At 44.3% G+C, this 22,653-nt stretch overlaps 1 protein-coding gene across 7 annotated transcripts in view; it reads right to left on the bottom strand.

Annotated features, from left to right (window-relative positions):
* msi2a (musashi RNA-binding protein 2a) overlaps window positions 1-22,653 on the bottom strand; it is a 240,452-nt gene that overhangs the window by 148,976 nt on the left and 68,823 nt on the right. The window lies entirely within an intron of this gene.

Raw genomic sequence — 22,653 nt, 5'->3', positions numbered from 1 at the left:
GAGCGAGGGGACGCTCAGAGAACTGTATCATGTTCTTATGTCTCACTTGTTGGAGAGCCCAAAGCTAACCCGGGACGTTTATTTTACAGATGGTTTCAGAGCATCCCAAGAGAAGCTGGGAAGAAAAAAAAAAAAAACAGCTCATGGTTTTAATAAACAGCCAGAATATTATCGCATGTGGGATTTTACAAGTTTACAATTAAAGAGGTCCCTGACTGCTATAAGTGTGAGAAAAGCTGATCTACTTCACACTCATCAGAGAAAGCACAACAGCGCTCGCCCTCTCAGCCCGGGAGCTGCCGAGCAATATGGGGAAACTAAATAACAGCACGGGAACAGAAAACGAAACAGTGAGAAAACACTCCATAATATAACAGTCACAGAAACACTTCCATCATTTTGCAGAACTTAAAGTCTAATTGCTTTAAATATGGCTTATTTTTTTATCCATTTCTTTTTTTAAATGAACTTATTTCATTTAACAGGCTGTTGGAAATTGTTCTTGGCACTGTATCAAAAGTGAGAGGTGTTAGAATTATTAAAACGTTTGCTTTTTAATTGTGCTTGTCACCAAAATAAACCTGACCTAAAATACACACACATAATTATTTTAGTCCAATTTTTACCATTAAAGTCAGGCCTCGATTTGTGCACACACACACACATACATACACGCACACACACAGAGCTATATAGACAATATGAATGAGATGAGGAAGACAGGCCGTGCGAAGGAGGCAGGCAGGCTTGCTGCACTTATTGACTTGTCGGTGAAAGAGCTTGATTTCGTCTGTCTTGATTCTGCCCCGGCATATCAGCGTCACGTCGCAGACTGAAGTTTGTTATCTGCTTTAATTAAATAGATTTAGCGCTTCTGACAAGGAGAGCCGCGCTGGAAGGAAAACAGGGAGAGGCGCATCCATCGATATTTATCTGATAGAGGCGGTTCGTCCTGAGCTGCAGGGTGCACACACACACACACACACACACGTTCACAACTCTGCAAACACACGTTGTTAATGGAGTGTCATCCCTAAGAGCTCACCGAACGCTGTTTTTGATGCTGCACGACATTTAAAATCTGAGGTTTGTTGCTAAATTGATGAACGAGGAAGAAGTATTGCTTGTTTGTGTTTAGCGGCTTCTGAGAACCATGTGACAAATCATTTCTTAAAGTCCACCGGTACCTTAGCATACAGATTTAACACGCATGTGTTACACCGGGGAGATTTTACCCCTTGACTTACACACTGTAAATATTGGTATCTGGTGCACTGCAGTGTCTATTTTTTTGCACAGTACATGTGAGCTACTTCTGTGATTTGTTCACAACTAAGAAAGTTTGTAGATCCGCGGCCCGTTCGTATCTGCGAATGTTCTTAAGTCGGGGACTTGCTGTATTACTACTATGACCAATTTCCAACACTTTACTCATGTTTTTTTAAATATAAAAACAATCAAAACATTAAGAAAAGACATGTAAATAAAGTAGGATATGAAATTAATAGACATTAAACTTCACTTAACCTAAATTTATGATTCCTCTTGACATTTGCTGTCTTAAAAAACTGAAAGTGGCTCCCTTTTCTTCTCGTCACCATACCCAACATGCTTAGGATACATGGTGCGACATCCTCACTAAATCCTGCACATAATGCCAAAAAAAAAAAAAACCCAGCTTGGCTTTCCACTAACGCAAACAAGTTTTGACGTTCGCGCAACTTAGCCGAGGTGAAAACGCTTTGAATGTCGAGGCAAATAAAAAAAAAGTAAGCATTCATCTGCCGAGGTATTACTGCAACAGTATTGTGTCCTCATCGTATCACACAAATAAACTGACAATAAACTGGATTCAGAAATTTGCCACGCGCGACAGCAGACGCATCTCAGAATCTCACTGGCTGTTTCTGATAACAGGTACAGAGGGGTTCGCGCTACACGATTCATCACCTAGAATATCAAATGCACAAAAAAAGATCTCTAAACCCATCACGCTGCATGAGCAGGACGCGGGTTAAAGGCTCCCCCCCCCGGAGACCCCGATCTGACCCTCGTGCCTATCCAGGGATCACTACGCGTGTGCAGACCATCATCTGCTCAGCCGAAACCGCTCCACTTCTGCACCAGGAACACAAAACGAGTCCATGAACGGAAATTTTAATTAGCCACTTGGAGAACGATTAGCTTCCTGCTCGTCACTGCTTTTCTACAAGCCAGGAAAAGGAAGTTTTTCTCAGGCACGCTGCCAAACCTTGTCTTTTTTTTTTTTTTTATTCCTCTTGAATGACGTCAAAAAAAAAAAAAAAGGATGGAGTATGCTGATAACTAATCTGCGGCTCATTCTGGTGGTTTTGTTAACGCATGTGCTGAATAGCGCGGGAGACTCTGGGACTTCAAAACGAGAGCAGAGAGAGCGAGACTGTAGAGACAGAGAAAACTCCAACCCTGACAACCCTACGGCATTGTCCCTCATTCTCTCGTCTCTCCAAAACCAATCTGTTCCCGGAGACAATGGCGTCATGTCTGCGAGAAACGCCACGATTTAGCTTCCCTTCTCTCTCCTTTTTTTTCAGCATTCAGAAGCTTTAATGAAACTGGAATGCGTTCAGGCTTCTAATGAATGGCTTCGTTTTAGTGGTGCGACTCGCCCCCCGTCTCCCCCCCCTCCCTCTCACACACTGGAGCTCGCTGAATTCTGCTTTTTAACCAGTTTGCGCAAGTGCGTATGTGTGTTGAACATGTTGCGTCGGTGCACTAAAGCACACCCCTGTCCTCGCTGAGTTCATATTAAACTCGTTGATCATCGCCGCCTTTTAAACTAATAATCGATGCAAAAACTCGGTGCTGCACGGAAAAGAAAAGAACAAACCCGTCGTTAATAAGCCGCTTTTCCTCCGTGTGCGTGTTTGTGATGTTAAGTAAAGTGCGACCCATGAACTTGTCCTAAAAGGTGTGTGTGTATGCGCATGTGACTGTGTGTGTGTGTTTGTGTGAAGCACTTGAACATGCTGATTGATATTCCTGAATATGTTCACTGCTAATGAATCCCAACTGAGTGTTTGGAAGTGTGTGTGTGTGTGTGTGTGTGTGTGTGAGAGAGAGAGATAGAACTCAACCTAAAGTGAGCTCCATGTCCAGAATGGAGAAATGAAGAGGGATACTTTATGTTATGTGTGTGTGTGTGTGTGTGGTCCATGTCCATCAGCTACAGCATGACTGTACTTATTTTTCAGTTCCTGATCATGTTTTATTCACCAATTCACACAAACACACACACACACACACACACACACACACAGAATGATGACGAACCACAATGAAACCCAAAGTTGAGAAGCTCGTTCATTCTCTGACCTCAAGAATTCCTGCCACTTATGATGTTGCCGTGGCAACGATCCTGGCATGAAGACTAATGACCCGAGCGCAAGGAGACTGTGTGTGTCTGTGTGTTTGTGAGTGTGAGTGAGTAAGTGAGTGAGAGAGAGAGAGAGAGTGTGTGTGTGTGTGTGTGTGTGTGTGTGTGTGTGTGTGTGTGTGTGTGTGTGTGTGTGTGTGTGCACGTGTGTTGGCACAGAGAAACAGCTGGGTTTCTCGCTCTCTCATTTACACCTAAATATGCTCAGGGTGAGGGCATTGGTGTCAAACCCCTCACATGCGTGCACACACACAAACACACACACACACACACACACACACACACACACACACCACATCACTGCTAAGCACAAACAATCCGAGCTTCCTCCAGCACACACTCCTGCAGCTCCAGACTGTACACACGTCTCAACAGGAGCTAGATCACAGAGCAGCAGGGATGTCTACGACACCTGGACAGAAATCTGACGTCACGTCACGTGACCGTGGACGCTGTAACAAAACATGTTTCGGCTCTATTTAATATTTAAATTAATGAAGATAAAACTTCAATATATAAAAATCTATTTAGTGATACTCAGAAACTTTGCAAGGCATACAAAGCATTTATCAGCATACGAGTGAACGAACCAAACACCGGCTGAGTCGCGCGTACGTCTGGGAGACGTTTGAAACGTGTTTGCGTCAGTGGAAAGCCAAGCAAAGAAAGTTTACTTTTTTTGTGTGTTTTTTTTTTTTTTTTTGCATTTTGTGCAAGATTTAGTAAAGACTTATAAACATGGGTCCCAAGATTGTTATCGAGGACGGTATCAAGAAGAAAAAGGAGCCGCTTTCAGTTTGGTTTTTAAAGCAGCAGATGACGAGAGGAATCATAGATTAAGATTAAGTGAGTTTTAATGCCTGTTTATTTCCTATTTTACTTCATTATATGTCTTTTCCAAATGCTTTTTATGGAAAAAAATATGATTACAGTATTGGTAATATTGGTGATATTTTGGGGGACTGGAACAGATTAACGGCGTTTACATGCATTTTGCAACACGATGAAATCCACTTTAAGAATATGCTGAGGTGTCACTTTATATAATGTTGTGACAGAATCACAACACCGATCGAATCATCATCCCGATATTGTCATGATAATATCGTATCGTCTTGCCCTCTGTGATTTCCCTCCCTATCGTCTGGACTTTTGGACCAACCTGTACATCCTCAGCCTCCAATCTCTCCATCTCTTTCTCCACACGTTTACACGTCTCTGAACTCGGGGATGGATTTCCAGGATTTAGACTCAATCCCTGACTCACACTGAAGATGAACAGACGCCTCTGAATTGTACCGAGACGTCTGTCTGACACGCAGCCGGTGGCATCGATTATAACCAGAGCGTCTGTCTATTAGTGTGAGAAAACGTTAAGCATTGTGCACTACGAGCTGTTTTAATATTATCCTTCGCAACTTTCGCTCGGGCTGAATGAAACGAGACCTTGAGGCTGACACCTCAGCGTTAGCAGATAAATACATCTCGGGAAAAGATTTCTGCCAAAAACATCAGCATTAACGTCAGGAGCGGATGCGTATGACACGGCTGAGAAAAAAAACAAAAAAAACAACGCAAAGTCGATTATCCGCGCCCCGGATGCGGGGACCTTTTATTAACACTGCAATATTATTTAGAGAGAGCATCAGATTAATTTCCTTTGGCAGCGTGCTTCTGTTTCTGTCTCTCATTACGTCACCAGCATGCTTCTCTCGGGCAGCAAAGGGGGCGTGGCCAGTGTGTCCGTCATTCCCCCCCCCACTTCGACACCAATGCACATGACAAAACAATCCTGAACTTCAGTCCTGTGCTTTCTGATCAGTAAAGTATTTCAGTTCAACTTTATAAGTCACGGGAATCACCAGGGATCACCCGATACAATATTATCGCGATACCAAGGTGCCGATTCCACCTGTATCGTGATTCGATATAATTTATTTATTATAATTATTTTTTTTTAAGATTTCATAATTCTAAACAAACTTCAAAAATAATTCGCAAGCCTCCGAGTGGTGCAGTGGTTAAGCGCTCACCCTATCATCCAGAGATCGCTAGTTCGAGGGTGTTGCTGTAATCTCTCGCAGCTGGAGGTCTAAAGAGAGCTGATTGGTTGAGCTCTCTCTAAGAGCGGAGGGATGAGAGGTACATCGTGCTCCTGCATTAATCACGTCTCTACAGCCAATCAGGGGCGTCTGTGAGCTCATGCAAGCGGAAGGAGGAGGAAACACATGATAGTCTCCAGCCTTCCCGACTGAATAGTAGTAGTAGCCTTAATGTGGAGACCCCTAGTGACGGGGAGGAATTGGACACGACTAAATTAGGGAGGAAACTCGGGGGAAAAAAATCCAAAAAATAATAATAATAATTCGCACCTACCACACAGGTTGCTGTGCTGCCTGATAATGTATAAATACTTTAGCACACCACCTGTAGGAATATTAAGGAACTGCAACACTTTATCACCTCAAATGCAAACATATAAATAAAAAAAAAACGATTTAGGAGTCAAAATCATGAACTACATAAAACCGTGAATCAATGGTTCACCACACCTGTAATGTTTATTAATTAACAATTATTTAAATAACACTAATGAAATCCCACCCGAGACGAGATCGAGCGGGAAGTGAAAGTAAATATTCCCGCACGCAGCACAGAGCGTAGGCGTTCCAACCTACAGCTGAGGATTGCATCACATTTACGATCCAATTGAGAAGAATCATTCGAACGCATGCATCATATGCGTATACGCGCGAGCTCTGCTTCAGAGGCGGTTTCTATTACACGTGGCCCCACGGTGACACCCCGTGGTGTGTGTTTGGTTGATTGTACTGGGTCTCTTTCCCATCAAAGCAGGCAGCAATTAGGGCGAGTCTGGCAGCTGGGGCTGAACCCGGCACTGCAGCGCGAGCCCGAAACGCAGCTCCCCTCAGGAGGCCTCCCAATTATCCCAGCCATGCTCGCCATCACACACACACACAGTTACTTCAGGCTCCCACCATGACCTCATCACAGACCCTAATTTAAGCTGATCTGAGCAGAGGCCTTCAGCTACAGAGCGAGTGGACAACTTTCAGTCAACACGAGTGTACAGCTACACACTCCCGCTCTTAAATCCGCTCACAACCAAGCACCTCGTTTCCACAGCAGCAGCTCCGACAGCTGTCTCAGCCGTAATGTTTATATTAACATCCTCCTCCTAATACGCTATAGTTTCTATAGTAACAACTCATTCACTCGTCGCTTCCTCCACAACATAACAGGATGAAAAAAAAAGGTTGGTTATTTAACAAAAAAGACACATCGACGTGATGACATTTTGGTCAGGAGGTGACATTTACGGAATGAGTCTCCAGTATCAGTGATTTGTAACACTCGCCACACGGGTCACATGATCAATTCTTTAATACGATTGAAATTTCTGTTTAAGCGGACGTTGATCTAAAAAGGAGTGTGTTTAATCCGGAAAAAGCATTTCATCCGAATAGAACTTTTCAATATTTTATGTGCAAAGTTGTTCTGCTCGCTGTGAAGAATTCAATCTGCAACAGAAAAAGTTTTTTTCTCCAACTTTGAGGTTCAGTTCTACTTCTCATCATTCCTGAGAAATCCCGCTGTAATTACAAGAAGTCAGTGCCACCTGTGATTGGTTAGACGCTTCACTACATGCTGAATGGGCGAGCCAATCAGAGCTCTTCCCTCAGCCAGAGACCCAGTAGATGAAAGTGGGAGAGAGCTGTTCTCAACAAGGACTTCCTAGCAGAGATGCTATATGATTTTCCCCACATGCACACTGAAAAAAATATATTTATTCCGTCCCAAAAGAAACAATCAGATCAAGTGTTTACTGAAAAGATCATCATCAGATGTTAAACCGGTCAGACAGTTCTTCGCTGTTAGACGAAAAACATTCCACTTTTGTCTGGCAACAGCCTGGATCATTTCCCTATAACAGAACCCCACATTGTGTCTTATTCCCAACTCATTACGGAATGACATAATCCCTGTAGAGTCTCCAAACCTACATGACGTTCCACACAAAGTGGATCGATCTAAAAATCTAAAGAAGCAGCCAGTCAGGCTGACGTCTCTTTCTCGTTCCCGCCTCTTTCTCTCCCGCCTCCGAGTCTCCCTGCGTGTTTGGTTCCCATGGACATCGCTTTCAACAGGGTCTGAATCAGATTAACCCTCGTGGCCGTCAACTCAGCCCTGTCTGCTAATCGGTCCAGACGAAAAGAGATCGCTCGAGGGGAAAATGCAAAGTGCCGATAAGGGAAACAGGAGCGGTGTCGCGATGTACCATGTATCCACCGGGGTTCTGGAAGAACACGCCTATACTAAACGCAAAACAAATACCAAAACAAGTATTCTTGAAAAGTATTAAGCAGGGTACGGTTAGAAAAAAAGCGTGCTAAAGATTATGACACCACTGTGACTCTGTCTAGAAGAGGCCGTAGACTGAAAGACATTGACTGGAGGGAAAAAAAGGGATTAGTCAGAGAAGCCACTAAGAGAGTTCAGATGTCACACGACAATCAGAGGCAGGAAAAGAGTGGCGAGTTGTAGCAGTTACTGGAAAATGATGAGACGATGAGACCAGAACTGAAATTTATGGCCGTAGTACAAAGAGCTACATTGGGCAGAAGTCAACAGAGCTCGACTAGTAAACTCAGTAAAGCTGTGAATCACAGGAAGACCTTCGATTCAACTGGAGTGACTCAATGCTATAGTGCGCTATAGTCTTTACCGCTTTATCCTGGATACACGAGGAGCCTGGAGCGAGTCTGTCCCAGGAGACTTGGGGTACGAGGCGCCAATTCATCACTCATTCACACACTATGGGCAATTTGCGAACGCCAATTAGCCTAACCTGCATGTCTTTGGACTGTAGAAGGAAACCCACCAAGCACTGGGAATTGAACCTTAACAGTGGGGTGACAATGCTAACCACTAAGCCACCATGCCGCCCAACTGGATTAAATTTTTACTGATTTGATTTCAAAATTTATTACAGCGTTTGAAGCATTAAAAAGAATTAAAAAGTATCAAATTAACTGTCACTGATTGATCTTGAACAAAGCAATACTATTTTTGTTCTTTTTACCTGGCAGTCCTTTTGGTGGCATTAATGCACCAATAATCTATAAACTAAAAAGAAAAAAAGAAAAATCAATACTCTTGCAAAATGCGAGGATGTGTAAAAGATGGGAGTCAATGTTTCTGCAAGATCTGTGGCATTTTATCTGTGACAATTTACCTGTTAAATGATATAAAAAGGTGAATAAATTCTAAATTGAAAACTGACCTGTTGATTCAATGAAGGGATCAGGGGTTAAAGTGTTGGACTGCCGATCAGAAGGTCCCGTTTTTAAACCCCACTGCCACCAAGTTGCCATTGTTGGGACCCTTAATACATCATCTGATCAGGTGTAAAATGAGATAAAAATGTAGGTCACTTTGGATAAGGCCGTCTGCCAAATGCTGTAATGTAAAATGCATAGGAATCGAATCGACCTACGAGAGACTGAACAAACTAAATACACAATGTCGACAGGATCCGTACTACTTAGGAACGTACCACATGGCAGGAGATGGGATCAGGAGCAAGAGGATCAATAAGAGGTTGTAGCTATAGATCCAGGCTAGGTACGATACACACTTACAAAATGTAAGTATTTGCAAAAAAAAAAAAAAAAAAAAAATTTTGAACCATTTAATACTTCGTAAATTTACCTCTTAAATAATATTAAAAAAGAAACGTGAATCGATTCGAAAACCGACTCGTCGAGCCGATAAATCGAATCCCACAGTGAAGCCTGGTGGTGGCGGCATCGTGTTTAGAGTCTCGAGCTCCTCTGTACCTGCTCAATCAATTTTGGTCAGCTGCCTTCTTTATACCCAGAAGTTAACAACTGATTTTTGTTTTAAGTTAAAACAAATAATAATCAAGTAGATAAATAAATTGAAATGTGTCTTCATTGCTTTGGTCTCTGATTCTTCATTTGATTCTGTAACATTAAGATCTCATCTCGGCCTTTCTCACTAATACCTGTGCTGATTCAAAAACCCCAATTAACTCCATTTCAGTGTCAGTGTGTGAAAATACACAACGTGGACCTGCTCGAGAACACTTTATCCGAGCCGTCGCGAGTTTCGTTCAGAAGTGACAAAAAATGTATTAAGTAAATAAATAAATAAACACGTCTAACAGTCATACAAAGCAAACAAGGGAAACGGAATTTTGCATCAGAACAAAGACAAGGTTGAATGCGATACTACTGACAATCTGTCAGGTGTGTGTGTGTGTGTGTGAGACTGGCAAGGGAGTCATGAAGAGGCACAGAGGTCAGCGTGGTTAATGAAGTGGTCTGTTCAAGCTAATGGAAATTAGCGCCTCGCTACAGCAACCGGCTGCCCAAACCAACACACACACACACACACTATATATACACACAGTGTCGACAGGAACCACACAACTTAGAAACACACAGCATCCCAGGAGACGGGATTAAGAGCAAGAGGATCAATACGAGGTTTTAGAACCTCCATCACCGATATAGATCCAGACTAGGCTTTGGTGTTGGAGGATATGTGTGTGTGTGTGTGTGTGTGTGTGTGTGTGTGTGTGTGTGTGTGTGTGTGCGCGCACGTACACGTGTTGCGCTGACTTCACTGAGTCACAGAGAACGCTGAAAGGTTAGCCATGACGCTGCTGTGTGTCCCTCTCCACAGGGGTTCCATTAAAAAGCCTGTTGATTGGTTATGGAACGGTTTCCGTGGCACCAGAGCAGAATTAAAACTGCTGTGAGCCAGAACGTTGCCTGGCGCTCGTGTGTGTGTGTGTGTGTGTGTGTGTGTGTGTGTGCGCTACTAAATGCAAGGAGAGAAAAGAACAGATGTGACAGATGGACAGAATATAGACTTCAGTCGCCTTTGACGGATACGAAAATGTTAAGCCAATAGGGGCCTTTGTCAGATGGAATCAGGTGTGATGAGGGAAGTGTGTGTGTGTGTGTGTGTGTGTGTTTATATACATACACACGTGTGTGAACACTGGAACAGAACGATTGTTTTTAACATTCCCCCTCAGGAGCAGCTGCAGGAGACACCCCAGCAGATACACTCTTATTTTAACAGAGTGCGGGTTAGAAATAAATTTAAAAAATAAGGAAATATATAATGAGCAATGACAAAAAAAAAAAAAAAAACAGGCTTAGAATCAAACGGATTTCCTCAGACTTTTTGATGTTGTGATGTCGCTGTTTACTTACTATTTTGACATTTGTAAAAAAAAAAATAATAATAATAATAAAAAAATTCATGCATCGCCACACTGACTGAAAATAATTTCTTATAAATAATTTTTTATTTGCATATGTTTGCATTAGTGCGCAGTTCCTTTATAATCCTACAGGTGAAAAAAAAAAAAATAATAATAATAATCCTACAGGTGGCGCAATCTAAACTATTCACACACTGGTAGGTAGCACAGCATCCTGTGTGATAGAAGCAAATTATTTGAATCCTGAAATTATTTATACCAAATCAGAAAATTGTAATACTTAGAAAAAAGCAAAAAAACCCGAATCGTCAACTGAACATCGTGATATTGATCATACCGGGCGATCCCTTGTGATCCCCGTCCCCGACCCCGGTGATCCCGTCCCCGTCCCCGGTGATCCCCGTCGACCCCCGTCGGTCCCCGTCGGTCCCCGTCGACCCCCGTCCCCGGTGAGCCCCGTCCCCGTCCCTGGTAAGCCCCGTCCCCGGTAATCCCCGTCCCCGTCCCCGGTAATCCCCATCCCCATCCCCGTCCCTGGTGATCCCCGTCCCCGTCCCTGGTGATTCCTGTCCTTTTTAATAATGCTAGGTTACTGTCCTGTCCCTTATAACAATGCTAGGTTACTGAAAACAATAAAAGCGTAACTCCAGAGCCAATATGTTTTTATGATGCTTCTGATTGGACTTTGGGCTGCTTAACCCGAGAGCGAGACACGACCGGAGGTTTGCTTCAAGAGTCGCTGATGAGCAGGACATGAGAGCCTGTCAGAGACACATCACACTAATCACATGGGAGGAAACATCCGAGCAGATCCAGGCACCATCGCTCACACTTGCCGTGTCTTACTAAAGGTCAAGTCGAGGCAAGAGTTGTAGCTGAGCGCGCTCTCTCTCTCTCTCTCTCTCTCTCTTTCTCACTCTCTCACACACACATGCCCGGCCCTGCTCACCGGCTTTTCCAGGTCAACGATAGACCAGGACGAAAGCTGCTTCTCACTCAAATATACGCAAAGAAAAAGGCAGTCTTTACCGAGAACACATTACCGTGAAAAGCCAGAGAGACGTTAACGCACTCAAACCGGAGGAGACTGTGTGTCGGATCTGAGGCTCGGATCCACGAACACCTAAATGTCGAGCATGTAATTCAGCGCAAACTGAACGCTTTGGGCTAATTAATCAATTTCTCGTGAAGATCAGTCAGGATGACTCAAAATCCTTGGAAAGATGAGTCTGAGAATCACGTGACTCAGAGCTCTCTTGCGGAGAATATCAGGAGAAAGCAGAGTGCACACGTCATCTACATAATTTCAGATACACAACAACACAACATTTTCAGCATCATGTATTGAGGTTAATGGACACACTGACTTAAACTGGGACAGAGCCCATGGTTGGTCATGTGACCTCAGACTCAAAATCTGAACATTTAAAGTCTAATGCATATTTCTTAAAAAAAAAAAAAAAAAGGGCATTTAAACAAACACGTGAATTTTTTAAACTGTGCGTTGTTTTAGTGTGTTAAGCACAAATTCTCATTAATAATAAATTCATAATCTGACAGCAGAACTATTCCAAGCTAAAAAAAAAAAGCCTCAATATGAGCTTAATAAGACGTTTACGTTATCTAATTAACTGTACCAATATCTTATATATTTGTTTTTCTTTATATTTTTCCGTAGCACGTGTTTATTGTAAACCCTAGCTCCCACATGACCAAGCGCCTCCTCCTGCTTAGCATCGTTCCGTGATCGTGGGCTCCGGGAGCCCCGTAATCCTGCTGAACGAGTCAACATGGCCGCTGTCAAAGAGCCGCACCGTAGAAGTGATTTTTTTGGGCTCAGTTAAACACTGGGGGTTTAATTTGGCCCTGTCGGACTCACCAATCAGAGACCGCAGGGTAAATTTAAGCGCTCCCTCGGTTAAGCCTCCTCATTTAGACGTGTCTGTCTGCTTCACTATCTGTCTTTCTCCGTCCTGGCTCAGACCCCGACGCTGTCTGGCGAGCCGGATAACACGAGCTCGCTCGGCGCCTCCACACCTGCCCTATCTGGCTCGGAATCCTGTGATCTGCATCCGTTCTGGTTAATAGGTGGCACGGCGCTCGAGCGGCCGAACTCGACGGCTGTTAACGGATCCCGCGCTTCTTTTTCCCGCCCGGACGCAGGCGCAGACTCTCGCTCCCTGAGCTCCGGTTTGTCTTGGACGGGACGTCGCCGGAGGAAGCGTCGGATTTGGACGGGCAGAAAAAAAAATTCACCTTAATTAAAAACGCTTTTGTCGGCCCGAGAGACGCGGGCGTATCGGACACCATCCAAAATAGCTTTGTGCTGCTGTTGGCACGGAGGAATGTTTGGAATTGGCAGGTGCGCGCGCTGAACCGGGCCGCGCTGAGTCAGCCTGAAACAAAAGCAACGAGGAAGAGAACGAAGCGGCCTGGAATACCTGAACTAGTCAGGCCTTAAATTGCGCTTGTCTGCATTTCCGTCTGGAGTCTGAGGAACGGCTGGGAAAAAAAATAAACAAACAAATAAATAAATAAATAAATAAAAATGCTTATCACCAAGTTAAGCGTATATACAAACAAATTATTATATTTATCTCCGGGTGTCACTGAGTTTCTAAAGATATCACTTCTCTCCCAAGAGCCGTCTCATATGTGTGTGTGTGTGTGAGTGTGTGCGTGTATTTTTTTCCGTGCAAAACACAGTCCCGTGCAAAAGTCTTGACCCCCCCACCCATTTTTTTTTTATATTGAATAAAAGTAAATGTGAATAAATAAAACAGAGGCAATGTGGACCCCAGGGTGCACCTCCAAGGTTTGGGTTCGATTCCCACCTCAGGTGCATGTTCTCGCCATGCTTGGTGGGTTTCCTCCCACAGTCCTGAAACCTAACGCAGATGAGGTTAATTTGTCTTTCCAAATTGGTGTAGTATGCGAGTGTGTGTGTGTGTGTGTGTGTGCGCGCATGTTTGTGCCCTGTGATGGATCGCTCGTACCCGCCTTGCGCCCCAACTTCCCCCTATAAGTAAGAGTGAAATTGAATGAAAGAAACAGGAACAAATGTTAGCCTTCAAAGCGGCTAAAGATACAATATATAATCTGGTTGTTTCAGTAACAGCCTCAGCAGCGACCTCATTTCCCCTCTCGTCTGTTCCGGCCACTCAGCATTCAGCATCAGCAGTTTATTAATCACCCACCTGATCATCTCTCATCATCTGCACCTGTTGTTTTTTTGTTTTTTTTTTAATGTGTGGCTAAACGAACAAGAACAACAATCTTTCCTCTGAAACTGCTCGGGTACATCGACTGGAGTGGAAATAAAGGAATATCGGGTTGGAACTATTCCTCAAGACTCTCTGGATGCAGAACATGCAGAAATGAGAGGAGGGTCCACCACGGAAACACGTACAGTAGGAATGACCAGCTTATTAAAGCTGAAACACACACACACACACGTCTGTGACACCGAGACGACGCTGGGACGTGGTGTGTTTTCACACAGTATTCGTATTCAGGCCTGGCATCCGGCATCAATCACCGCAGGACTGTTTTTTTTTAACTCATTGATTGGGAAAAAAAAGAAAGAAAAAAAAAAAAAACGGGCTTCGTTCAATCGCTACGTTCTCTCGGCTTCGGCTCGGACGCTTCCCGGAGGGTGCTCGATGGAAACTATTTTTCAAAATTGCACGTCATTTATAATTTTTATTTCTTTAAGAGCTTCTGGAGTGCCGAGGTGCTGCGGAGAATATGGTAGCAGGTCACATGCGTGTGTGTGTGTGTGTGTGTGTGTGTGTGTGTGTAGAACACAGACAGCGTTTTGCAATAGAGGAAGCAGGAAGGAGAACAGATCGGTTACTGAATGGTAAATCCTCAGGACGCTGGAGTTGAGCCGTAATCGTTTGCGTGAAATAATCTCAGACTAAACAGAGGATCGTTCCGTCTTTGTTTTCCCGTCATTCATAATGCAGGATTTTTTACAGGCAGATAGATCGGCTCTTACACGCCACACTCCGGGGAGGCACTGTTTACCTATGCAGCCTGCAGCATCCTGGGTAGATTAAAAAAAAAGCCCTTCTGTAATGCTGAACATCACACCCCCCGTCAACACACACACACACACACACACACACACACACACACGCGGTGGTATAAGGGCGGAAAATGAAGAACGAATCCTCGCCTTAGACACAAATCCTCCTAATCTGAGGCAAGTTGTTGATACATCCACTCTGAAGAATTCCTCTCTCTCCCCTGATACACTTCCACAGTAGAAGTGCCCCACACACACACACACACACACACGCACAGTTCCTCTACCTCCAGGTGTGTGCTGTCGTCACTGCCCACACCGTGCTTCAATACCTCCGAGGCTTCATTAGGGCACAGACAAGGACTCGTTCTTCCCTTTCTCTCCTTCACACACACACACACACACACACACACACACACACACACACACAGGAGAAATGGAGGAAAGGGGAAGAGTAACACCAGGGCATTTCATCCTTTCGTTTCATAAGTACAAAGAGTTGGAGGCGACCGTCCCGAGAGACACTGCAAGGTTTTAATTTTTATTTTTTTTTATATATACCAGGATGTGTGTTAGACGCTCTCCGTAAAGGTGCTTACACACACACACACACACACACACACACACACACACACACACACACACACACACTCTACAGGCTCGAGCTTGGTTTCCGCTCTTATTTAGATGTTGTCAGCAAGGCACAAACTGGCCGCTTTAAGCAGATGCTCCCCAAGTTAGTTGCAAACCTCTGCAAAAACTTTGTTGGAAACAGATGTGCCGTGTGTGTGTGTGTGTGTGTGTGTGTGTGTGTGTGTGTGCTTCTGAAACAATGTGATCTGCATCTCATTATACAAAATACCTTTATTATAGATCAAACTCGTCTGATACGATGTGATTTAGAGTTTTTGCGAAACAATTACAATTAAATAACACAAAGTGCAATGGAAGGCCACGCCTCCTTTACTAGGCCAGACAGACACTGGCCACGCCTCCGTCACTAGAACAGACACTGGCCACGCCTCCGTCACTAGAACAGACACAGGCCACGCCTCCTTCACTTTAACAAAAGCACAAACCACACCTCCCTCCCCAGGGCAGAAGCACAGGCCACACCCTCTTTACTTTAATTCAAACAGGCCACACCCCCTTTACTTTAATTCAAACAGGCCACGCCTCCTTCACTAGGACAGCCAGACACAGGCCACGCCTCCTTCCCTTGGACAAAAGCACAGGCCACACCCCCTTCACTTTATTGTGGACACGCCTCCATCACGTTAACAGAAGCACATGCCACGCCTTTTTCACTTTAATTGAAACAGGACACGCCTCCTTCACGTTAACAAAGCACAGACCACACCTCCTTCACTAGGACAGCCAGACACAGGCCACGCCTCCTTCACTAGGACAGCCAGACACAGGCCACGCCTCCTTCCCTAGGACAGAAGCACAGACCACACCCCCTTAACTTTTATTGAAACGGGCCACGCCCCTCCATGATAACAAAGCACAGACCACGCCTCCTTTACTAGGACCGACAGAAGCACAGGCCACACCCCCTTCACTTTCATGTGGACACGCCTCTTTCACGTTAACAGAAAGAGGCCATGTCTTAACATTATGTGTGTGTGTGTGTGTGTGTGTGTGTGTGTGTGAGAGATGATACAGGGTGATGAAATCGTTTCACTGCACGATATCAATTCTGTAATGCTAGCTTGAAGCGAATCAGCTCTATTCGGCTTAACGATAAAAGCTGTGTGTGTGTGTGTGTGTGTGTGTGTGTGTGTGTGTGTGTGTGTTAGTGTTTGTGTGCGCGTATGTGTGTGTTTCTCCAGCTCAGGCTGAAGGGTGACACGGTAATATTGGATCACATTTGGCTGTCCACAGAAAGCGGTGCAGGAGAAGAGCCTGCCACTCAGAGAGCACGGGCGCTCTCGAAACGCCGCTTCCACACGTCACCTGTCACCCTGAGCCGCTCGGCCGAAACGTGCGCACGCGTGCAGACACACTCCACAAAGCGCCGGAGGAGATACCCGCAGGCCGCTTTTCATTTCCGAGGGCCCACTGTCTCGTTTAAGGATTGCACCAGGAACATGTTATTAAGGGCTCTTTCTCAGGTTAATTCACATTTACCGCGGGAGAGAAGAATCCCATATCTGCCTGCAAATGGCTCTGATAGAGGGGCTGATATCTCTGAAGGGCCCGAGTCTGATGGAAATGAGTCGAGGTGACGATCACTTCTGCCGGCGCCTTTCGACAAAGCGCTAAATGTAAAAGCGGTGCGAGCGGCGTGTGTTCAGACGCCACACTTTTACCCCGTTACTACGATGGCGACGAGGAAATCGCTGCTGTCTGGAAAAGTTGCTTATCAAAGCAGTAGGACGGGGTTTTGGAATTTACATTTAGGCATTTGGCAGACGCTCTTATCCAGAGCGACTTACATTTTTATCTCATTACACATCTGAGCAGTTGAGGGTTAAGGGCCGCGCTCAAGGGCCCAACAGTGGCAACTTGGTGGTTGTGGGATTTGAACCTGGGATCTTTCGAACCGTAGTCCAATGCCTTAACCACTGAGCTACCCCCTTACCCGGGGTAACGTGCAAAACGAAGAAAAATTTAATTTGGATCTGGTCACATGACGTCGTGATCGTGCACGACGTTTGAGCCGAAACCCGCATCATAAAATGTTTCTTGTATGAGAATAAAAGAAACTTAAACACCGCGTCTTCTTACGGTTCAGACTACTCAAATGGAAAACAAATCGGATTTGTGCGGCCTGTCTGAACACGGCGCCGGTGGCGGAGCGTGCTGCCCGGATAAAAGTTTCTGCCTTTTGAATGAATAAATCTAAATGTAAATCTGCCGCCTGTCAGGATCCGTGTGCACGTCAACATCGTATGGAATTGAACGGAAAGAAAGGCTGACCACTAGGCAAATGCTAAGCCCTCCTCCACGCGGCGAGCACGCGACGATAAGATGTAAAGCTATGAAAATATCCAGCTGTAACCAAAGGGGGAAAACCTCAGTCTCTCAGGGATCCGGCGTGCACGTGGCGCTCGTCTCGTCTCGGCTCGGCCGGGTGAACGTCTCCATCTCTCCGTCAGGATCTCAGACTTGAACCAGCTGACTCCAGGCCTTTACCTTCTGAACATACACACTCGTTTGTGTTCACGGCGGCAGGAAGCCGGGGCAGCGCCGCTAATGGACCCCAGCGCCGGGTTTATTGGCTACGCCTCAACAGCTCAAACGTTGTTATTAAGCGGCAGCGCTCGGGCAGGTATGCTAAATGAAATGTTATGAAGTCTGGGGCGGCACGCTTGCCACCAGCCCTGTACGCCGTAACCCCACAACCACCCCCCCCCGCTCCCTTCTGCCATTTACTGAATCTTAATGCGCGCAAAATGTCAGGCGTGATATCAGATTACCGAAGGAGCCACAACAAATTTCCTGTCACTAAACAAGTCATGTTTTTTTTTTTTGCTTGTTTTGTTTTTTTATTCACCCCCAACACACTTTTTCTTTAACTCCCAACAGTCCTGTCTTCCTGTTAAAGTGTGCGAGTCCACAAACAGCCAGAGGTGTCTTTGTTTCCTCTCTCCTGGACTTTCTGGGGCAATATCGCCAAAGCAATTACGGGGTGATTTGAAACGCTGATAAAAACCCCGACAACCATCTTTCTCCTTCCTTCTCAATCTGACCGGTGTATATCTGTAGGCATCAGGAATGGATTCTTCATCTCGAGCCACTCGCTCTCGGTACCAAAATACACCCTGTTGCCAGGGTGGTGGCTTTACGGTCTAAAGATACTCGGAAGGGATGATGACATCGTCTGAGCGAGAAGGGAAAGTATAAAGCGCTTTGATTATTTCTAAAAATTTCCCTAAAGAATGGATAAATTGAGGCTGACGTGCTCGTGTCTCCACTACGCTGAACCGTGTCGCTGAGATCTTACCTGTCAATCAAACTAGGGGGCGGGGAGCAAACTAAAACAAGTGATACCTGAATGTTAGAGCGGTGGGTAGTGTCGATCTGATGTAATAATTGTGCGTTGGGATTTTTCGATTCGATCTACAAATGTTTACTGCCTGATTTTCCTGAGCAGCGACATTTCTACAGATTTTGTAATCTTGTATAAACACACTCTCGTCCACATCAGGGTACCTGTGAAGTCCTGACCATGTTTATCTGTGCTGATTTTATTCGTTATACATATAATACAATAAAAAAAGTGTGTAGCCAAAGAAGCTACTTCTGAAGTTTTGCAACATGAAAGTGACCGATCTTGCTTTCTTAAAAATTTTACCCTCTGCCTTTTTGGAGATAAATTTATACGTGCACCCAAAAATGGACATTTTTTAGCTTATTCTCGCTTCAAACAATAATAAATAAAAATGCTAATTATTCCTATTTCTTTATGTTTGATATCGATACTAAAGTTGGTGTAAGCTTATGGCATAAGAGGCATATCACCTGCAACAAATTGTTGATTGAATTAAAACATTTCATGCAAAAATAAGGATTCCCCCCCCCCCCAAACATCTGTAGTGTCCGTAACCACGTCAAACTCATGTTGCAATATCATAACAATTTTATATTTTAAAATAATACACTTTTACAGGGTTATGTCTTTTTATCTGAACAACATCTTAAAAATCTTAAATCTTAAAAAAAGATTTAAATTCAAAAGAGTTACAGACACTTTGAATATTTCAAAGAGCATAAAATATTTAGCAAATATTTCTTTTTATCTGATAAAAAATTTACGTGTACGCATATTTACAAAAAACAAAGCACGAGTCGAGAGTTAAACATTAAGTATGATGAAAAATGGTGTGAATTCACTTTTTCACCTACAGTAGCACCAATACAATGTTTTGGTTGAAATCAAAAACCAGCCCAATAATTCCATGAATCAAAACAAAACAAAAGATAATATAAAAAAATAATCATATAAGCGACTGAATCGCACGGCTCTAGTGAAAGCCCATATGTTATTATTTCGATTTTATCAAAGCAAAAAGGTTTTGATTCATAAGACAACAATCCAGTCCGGTGTTAATTCACGTGGTGTTGATTCACGTGGTGTTGATTTGATATTTGATAAATCTGACATGATACACTCTCGGGTCTCGAGGTAGCATGTGATTAACACTGTTCAGAATCAGAGCCACACTTAGCGTTAATCTGTGATGATACGGACAGAGAGGAGCCACGTCACCGGAGCCGAACGCCGCATCGACAGCAATCGATTCTAATTCATTATTACTGATTTCTGATTGTTCTCGCTGTTCATTTCGACCTGGACTTCTCTCTAAATGCAGTAATCAAAGCTTTCGAGCGTTACACACACACACAGCTCGCTCACACTCCTGAACATTCTCGTATCGTCCAGACCGCCACGCTCCGCCCCGTGTGAAGCCCAGAAACAGAATCTTGAGCATTTTGAAGTGTAATTCGGGTTAAGACGTGCCCTCCGGCGAGGCTCACTTCCTCCCGCGGTCTTCCCTCAGGTGCTGCGAGAGTTTAAAGAGCTCCGGCGCTTTATTGATCTTTTTACATAAATAATACAAGCAACAAATGAATCATTTAGTGTACAACTGGTTCAGACTTTAGGCGAGTTCGGTAGAAGCAGCAGGAGGAATCCACTCGCTCTAAAGCCGGGATTTACAGCCGAGTCACACGGAGCCGAGTCGTCTGCTCAGCAAAGCGTCTATACCTGTCTCTCACACACACACACTCCGCAACACTGTCTGCATCCTATTACACATGACACACAGACCGCAGACAGCTCTGAGTGTGTGTGTGTGTGTGTGTGTAAAAGGCTTTGAAGGAGAAAGCGTGCTAGCCTGACCCCTGTGCTCGTACCACCTGTTTCCTCACCACAACGTGACACCAACCGCCACACACACACACACACACACCTGTCTTACTATCCCGGTAAAGACTGTTCATAGAGAGAATTACGACCATACAACATCTTAACATTCATTTCGCATATTTTGCCTCTTTTACTAATGTCGTTCAAATCAAACCCGAGACTGTTCTGTGCAAATCAAAAGTCCCAGTTTGACTCGAACACCGTTTAAGATTTTGTTTCATCTTTGAAATCGTATTTGTGGGAACATTTGGTCTCTGCCTACACACACACACACACACACACACACACACACCCCTGTCTTACTATCCCGGTAAAGACAGTTCACTGAAATAATTAATACTACGCAACACCTAGATCTTAATTTTCTCACACACATGCCTCTTTTACACGTTCGAGTCAAACCGGGACTTTGGACTGCGTCGTTATTCTGTGCAAACCAAAAGTCCCAGTTTGACTCGAACATCATTTGAAATTTATTTTCATCTTTGAAAATGCTTTGTAAAAGAAAATCCTGGAAATGGTATTTGTGGGAACATTTGGTCTCTGCCTCCACACACACACACACACACACACATATATATACACATACCTACCTATTTTACATTTACATTTAGGCATTTGGCAGACGCTCTTATCCAGAGCGACTTACATTTTTATCTCATTACACATCTGAGCGGTTGAGGGTTAAGGGCCGCGCTCAAGGGCCCAACAGTGGCAACTTGGTGGTTGTGGGGTTTGAACCTGGGATCTTCCGAACCGTAGTCCAATGCCTTAACCACTGAGCTACCCCTGCTTTACTTTCCATGCAAAGACGATTAATACTATGCAACATAATTAATACTATGCAGCAGCGAAATGATTTTTTTTCACAAATATGCCTCTTTTACAAAGGCTGTTCGCGTCAAACCGGGACTTTTGACTGCATAGGCAAGTCCCGGTTTTTCCTTTGTAGAGGAGAGTCCTGGACATGGTCTTTGTTGGGACATTTGGTCTTCACAGAGGTATAAAAATCAGACTTTACACACTCACCAAACAAACACACACACTTTTGACCAAGCTCACATCCACTTTATATAATGGTGTGTATATGTGTGTGTGTGTGTGTGTGTGTGTGTGTGTGTGTGTGTGTGTGTGTGTGTGCCTGCGCAAATGCATGCAGACCCAAGTGCTTAAACACCGGCACATGGAAGGACACAAACGGCATTCACGCGGTAACCTTAACGCCAACAGGTCTGCCGATCCCCTTTTATTCTTTTCATGATTTTTTTTTATTTTTTTATCAGCAATAGTGGACACTCGGGTCATTAATAACTGTTCTAGGCAAACACGTCTGATCAAACACACATATAACAGAGACGTACAGACAGACCGAGCGTCTCTCTCTCTCTCTCTCTCCCCTTCTCTTTTCTCTTGAGCTGACCACGCAGAGCAGCTCGTCTCTGATTTAAGCAGCGCTCTCAATCACGCTGATTTGTTTATCTCCCTGTGAGTGCGAGGATTCCTAAAAATAAAAATAAAAAAAAGAAACAACAAACAAAAAAAACACGTAGGAAAAGAGGGAAAAGAAACCCTCGCCGTCACATAATCAAGCCAATCAAGTCGTTCAATCAAGTTGAGATTTGTTTCGAGGCTGAGATGATTAGCGCCAGCACAGGGGGGGAGAGAAAAGGGAAAAAAACACTGCGGTGTCGTCGCCCGTTCGGCTTTATTTATACAAACAACGAGTCAAAGACTTCACGAACACGTCGTTCACACAAAACACACACACACACACACACACACAAAACCTCTTACATGCACAAGAGACTCCAGTTTCCCTCTTATCATCTTGGCGTGTCGTGTACAGGAAACAGATAAGCAGTTTAGGGATTTAACGTCGTGCTCAGGAACTGGACACAAAGCGGTAGTTCGGCCATGTTCGGGATGGAACTCACACCCTTCTGAGCACGAGCTCAAAGTCATAAATGACGTCAGTGGAGAAGCGGATGTGGCGTGTTTACTGTAAAGCTCTTTAATGAGACAAGATCTAACGACTTTCGACTCTGAAG

The sequence above is a fragment of the Clarias gariepinus genome, chromosome 17 (genome assembly GCF_024256425.1).
Source record: "Clarias gariepinus isolate MV-2021 ecotype Netherlands chromosome 17, CGAR_prim_01v2, whole genome shotgun sequence".
In the NCBI taxonomy this organism is placed as follows: domain Eukaryota; kingdom Metazoa; phylum Chordata; class Actinopteri; order Siluriformes; family Clariidae; genus Clarias; species Clarias gariepinus.
The sequence above is the reverse complement of the archived record's forward strand: the minus strand, read 5'-3'. Positions and strand labels throughout refer to the sequence as shown.